This window comes from Papilio xuthus, unplaced genomic scaffold (assembly GCF_000836235.2).
Source record: "Papilio xuthus unplaced genomic scaffold, Pxut_1.1 DF824655.1, whole genome shotgun sequence".
In the NCBI taxonomy this organism is placed as follows: Eukaryota; Metazoa; Arthropoda; class Insecta; order Lepidoptera; family Papilionidae; genus Papilio; species Papilio xuthus.
The window spans coordinates 5,314,155-5,320,154 of NW_013533994.1; positions in this window are offsets into that span (position 1 = coordinate 5,314,155).

The following is a 6,000-nucleotide window of genomic DNA, read 5'->3' on the forward strand; positions in this document are numbered from 1 at the left end:
GGTGAACAAGTTATTAAAAGTTGACTTTTGTATCCTAAAATGGTTTAGAAGTATTTAAAAATAAGTTAACCAATGATATTAAAGAAGATAATTTATCTGGTAGAAACGTTAATTGAATGTCGGGAGCGAGTTTCTCTTACTTCCCGGGTCCGTGTCGGCGAAACTTGTATTGCCGGGGGATTGCCTCAAAAATTAGCACCGTTCTGGATAAGTCAAGTCGATGTAAGGCGTAAGAAATGGGCGGAATTCGATATAAATATCCATTGATAAGTAATTGGTTTGTCTCTATGAAATTACTGTTAAAGTTTAAGCTGGCTACGTTGTTAACTATGATTCTCTTTTGATATTCATACATAATGAAGCAAAGTCAAAATATGTAGAGTAAATATTTTCTCATTTTATTTTGAAAAAGAATATACATGAAAGCAACTGATTTGATCTCATATTGTGAATAAAGTACTTCTTTGATCTTGTAGTTCCAAATAAGCTTGGTTAAAATTTTAATCTTAAATGATTTTCTTTCATTTTTAGTTTTGAATTAAATATAAGTTTTTTTTTATTGGAAACTCATTTTAAAAGGAGTCAAACGTGGAATAAAGCAGCATTTCATTTACGCTACGCCTTACAACTTGTGACGTCATTCTTGAATACTTTTAAGTCGTCGGGGAGCTTTTGCAGAGTTTAGTTGGGAGATTAAGATAATTAAAATACTTTATGCTGAAATTCCAAGATCGTGGTTGAGACTTAAAAAAAATGACTTTTACAAACGTAGAAAATGTGAAGTTAGTATTTCTGTGAAATTTTAAATTATTAATCGGTCTTCATTTCATTCCTAGAAAGTCAAAGTCACAATTAGGTATGATTATTATTTAAATGATTGTTAAAATTGTGACTTAAACATAGCTTCAGTCTAGGCAGGTTAATTTATATACTTTGACGGTTAATAAAGTGATAAGGAAAATTACGAACAAGCTTCAACTTGCAGCTCTAAACCATCGAGTCGCTCCCAATCCACTTTCAAATGTCACAAAGTTGTTGGAAACTTCGTAACAGATAACAATGGCCCGGCGTTTGCGAACAGACTTCTGGGATGTCCCAGTTATTTGGCTAAATGCGCCTCTAAGATAAACACGGCTTTATCAGGAGTCTTCTTTTATGTACTTTTACATAATTTTAATGTACTAAAACTGGTTAATTCTTTTAATGCTTATGGATTCTTAATAGTGATAATAATTTTGTCTTTGGCAGAAATTAATATTCAAAATCATCTAAAAACTTAGGGGGAAAATGCTGATGGACACTTTTCAAATAAGGAGTCTTTTAGACTGCAAGTTAAAATCTTAAATACTTATATACATAACTATATTACCTATATATCGATCGGGTGAGAATTTCTAACAATTTGTATATTTCTTTTATTTCATCTTCCTACGTCAGTTAAGTGAAATTTAGTGCACAAAGCGCACCTTGATTGTACAACGTATTTTTAAAGTAGTAGCTACGGAATTGCAAACCAATTTTCTTTGTGCCAATTACGTTGAATGAAATACAAAGAGGAAATATCGAGAATGTAGATTTGTGCTAGTGAGCAATTATTGTTCTTTGTGGAAAAATGCAAGCGCTCGCGACTATGTTACTTTGAGTAGACAATTCGGTTTAATAAACCTTTTACTAGTCACTGTTAAAATTAGCAAGTAATGAAATACATGAAAATGTATGCAAAATATGCATATGAACAAAGCTTGTTCTAAAAATAGTTTTTAATTTTATAAATTACTGGCTATCGCCCGCGACACCGTCTGCGCGGTATTTAAAAACATAATTAGTAGCCCATGTGTTCTTTCAGACTATGTTCTACATTTGTGCAAAATTTCGTCAAAATCCGTTAGGCCGTTCCGGAGATAACTTTAACCAAAAATCCATCCATCCGTCCATCTAAACATTCCTATTTATAATATTGGTAAAAATAAGATTTATGAGTTTTTTTTTTTTTTAGTTCCATGCGTTATTATCTTTGTTTATTATAAGATGCACAATAGAAGTTTTTGTTAAATTAACTTCGAAGTTAGTGTAATTAATTTAACAATTTTATGAAGATTGTTTTTAATTCTACTATTAATAGTATTTTTTTACTTAATGCATAATTTTTAATAAAACGATATGCAAAGTTAAAACGACTTTAAAACTAAATTAAAGTTTGCAAGTTTCAGAGAAAATATTTTAAATTGTTTAATTAATTCATAGCGGAAACCAATTAAAATGTTTAAATACTTTGAACAGTACTTTGTAAAGTCCAATGTCTAAATTTGTGTCCTTTTTGTTTGTTTAAATAATCCTCTAAAATGTTTGCTGTGAATTTGTTACAGACATTTCGATTTCGTTTTCAATGTCGACTCTCTGTCTTGTAATGAATTTTAATTAAATACAAATGCCTTTTGTATTGCGTTATTTAAAATAATATGAAGCCATGAGTGTAGCAAAATTATATGTATATATATTTATATCATAAGGTGGCAAACGAGCGAGCGGCCACATGAAATAGCTGAAATAGCGAAATGACCGCTGCCCATAGACATACGCAATTGCATATGCGTTGCCTACCTTTAATCGACGGAGGAGAGGATGCACAGAAAGAATATATTTTCCCTTTCCATGCATCATCTCATCCGAAAAGTCCACTTCCTCTTCCCGTCCTTTCCTTATAAGAAAAAGGGTGAGGGGAAAGAGGACTAAATTAGGCCTCCAGGACGCACACTCATCAGACGAAACGCGGAATAGCTTCCACTTCACGCCTGTCTTCTGTGTGGTCGTTGTATTTCACCCGGCGAGCCGGACCTATTCGTGCGAAGATGTTAAAGCGGGCTCTACCACTGTTAAAACCAGGATAGATTTATTCTAAACTGGAACCATTGTTAATAAATGCCTAAATATATTTGGATTCAATTTTACTAATATTATAAATCCGAATGTTTAGATGATGGATGCATGTTTGTTTGAAGGTATCGTCAAGTCGGATAAACGGATGTCGTTGAAATTTGGCATAAATGTAGAACATAGTGTAGTAGTACATATAGGCTACTTAATGTTTTTTATTGCGCGCAAACGGAGTAAGGGGGACCAGCTAGTACCTATATGAATCCACATTAAACAATGTATTTTTTGCATACAAAATTGGTCAATTGCTGTAATACAGATTATTTACCTATTGTTTGATAGTAAATATGTATTGAACACTTAGTTCCATTTAATTAATTCAATGTATTGGACAGAGCATTGAGATTTAATGCGTGGAATAATTACATGAGCCCGGTCCTGCCTCTGTTTCTAATACATACTAATAATACATAATGAGATAGCCCGAATGGATTAATTAAGCATCAATTAAGGCGTATTGGATTTATTATTGCTATGGGTAGTACATAGTAATTGCGTTTATTTTACGTTCAATAAGAATATCAAAACTTATTTTTACACACGATAAAAATTAACGATTCAGCTTATATGTAAACGTTTCTTTTAAATCACTTTATGTTCACCACACAGAAGACAGGCGTGAAGTGGAAGCAATTCCGTGTTTCGTCTGATGAGTGTGCGTCCCGGAGGCCTAATTTAGTCCTCTTTCCCTTCCCACCTTTTTCTTATAAGGAAAGGATGGGAAGTGGACTTTCCGGATAAGAGAATGCATGGAAAGGGTATATATTTTCTTTCTGTGCATCCTCTCCTCCGTCGATGAAAGGTAGGCAACGCGAATGCGAATGTTTGGATGGATGTATGTATGTCGCACATCGGTTACAATTTTTTTTAATTCCGCGCGAAACAAGCCGCGGGCGACATCATCATAGCAAATAATAATCGTATACAATTTACTAGCTGACACATCCTAAAGGAAGAATAATTTTTTTTTAACGTGAACAAAGAGTGAGATAGAAGGAGTGGAAGAGAGAAAAGGAATGTATTACGGTCGCATTATCATGCAGACCGGTGACTTTTAATATCCATTTCAGATAAAACATGACAGTTTAACATTACCCGTATCAAATGATACCGAAATGCAAACCTTTCCAAATATTTACGACCGAATTTCCATTATCGGTTTCATATGCCAGCATACGAAATTGCTAGGAATGCTACGTGCTCAGAATTTATAGTTGAGTTTGGAAAGGCATTTGTCTGCAAGATTCACTGCGACTTTGTCCACTATAGGAAGGACGTAGCAAGTTTAGTTGATACTAAATTTTAGAGACAATGGTATTATTAATAACATGTAAAGCAATAAATATTGCTATATATTTGACCATTTATCAGCTTAGGTTACAACACAAAAATAAATCTTAATTGGATCGAATTTTGTGTTCCATTTTCAAATCATGTTTTTTGTGTTACGCCTCTATTCGCATCTGTTTTCGCGGTTATTTGATGGTGTCAAATCTATTTCTCTATATGAACGACATGGTAATTATGTACTTCTCAATAATAAGAAAAAGCCGTATAATATCAAATACAATATATCTCATGGAAAACATTTTTAAAAAGATACGATACGTCTGGAATGAAAAATACAATTCAGGTATACAGATAAACATTATTTGCCATAGAGATATCTCAGCACGTAACCTCTGGCATTGCTGTCTGCAATCTCAGTACTCTTATCCGCGAGTCTTATGCTAGTTTCACACGTGGGTAAAGGTATGAGGCAGAGTAGTAGATAGTGTTTCTGTTTTAACGCATTTACTGACAAAATGATTCTTTCTCGGCATTGTACGTTGACATAATAGCAGTGCTCATCATCGTCTATTTGCCTAATGCAAGGTCGGCTCAATACGTACTATTCTTCCATTTAGGCTGATGGTAGTGCAATCATTTGACTTTAAAATATACTGTATTTACTATACTGGACTATAACTTTATAATAATAACGTAATACGAGTGCGTGTTGTCACTATGTTTGTCAGAAATCTATTAGTATTTCTCATCGCTGTGAATATCTTATATGAAGAAAGCCAATAAGGCAACGGTATTTATTGGTTACGCAAGAAATGAGGATGACAATACTTAACAGAAGTAATATTCTGTCCTACTACTCTGCCTGGCTATGCTACCCTCGTGTGAAAGCAGTATTACATCTGTATTCAGAGAGACAACTGGGCGCACTCACCTGTGAAGAAGAATAGGTGAAGCGATCTTTGTCTTAAAATGTTTGTGGTTTTAAAATTGTACTTGGAAAATGTTTATTTTATATCGCTTTGTGTTTTCCACAGATGTCCAAGAAATAAGTAGTTAGAAATATATTATATATTGTGATTCTTTTAAAAACAAAATGTAAAACACATATCGAATAATAATACAGAAAAGGGTAACATTCTTTATTGTTTATAAAAAATAATTTAAAAGTAAAATAACCGATATTTTTGTTTTTAATCTTATATATAAAATTCTCGTGTCACAATTTTCGTTCCCATACTCCTCTGAAACGGCTTGACAGATTCTCGTAAAATTTTGTGAGCATATTGAATAGGTCTGAGAATCGGCCAACATCTATTTTTAATCCCGCGCGGACGTAGTCGCGGGCGACAGCTAGTAACTAATATAATATTAGAGAGTCACTTAATTTATTTAACCACTGATAATATATCGATACAAATTACCAAACCGCATGTTTATTTTTGCAGTGAATGTTATGTAAACGATAATGAATACCACAAATATGAATAAAATATTATTGAAACAACTTCAATTACCTATCAAAATAACTTTATTATACAAATTAATAATTACCACAACTGATGTTTATACTAGCTGTCGCCGGCGACTCCGCCCGCGTGGATATATAAAAAAGTTAATTAGTGTAAGCCCAACCATCTATCCATCCACATCACATCCATCTAAACATTCGCATTAATAATATTAGTAAGTTAAATGAAAAGCAGCTCTTCAAGGCATAAATTCGAAAAAAAATGAATAAATATTTTCCTATGTCGTCCGTCTGCTGGATCTGAGCTA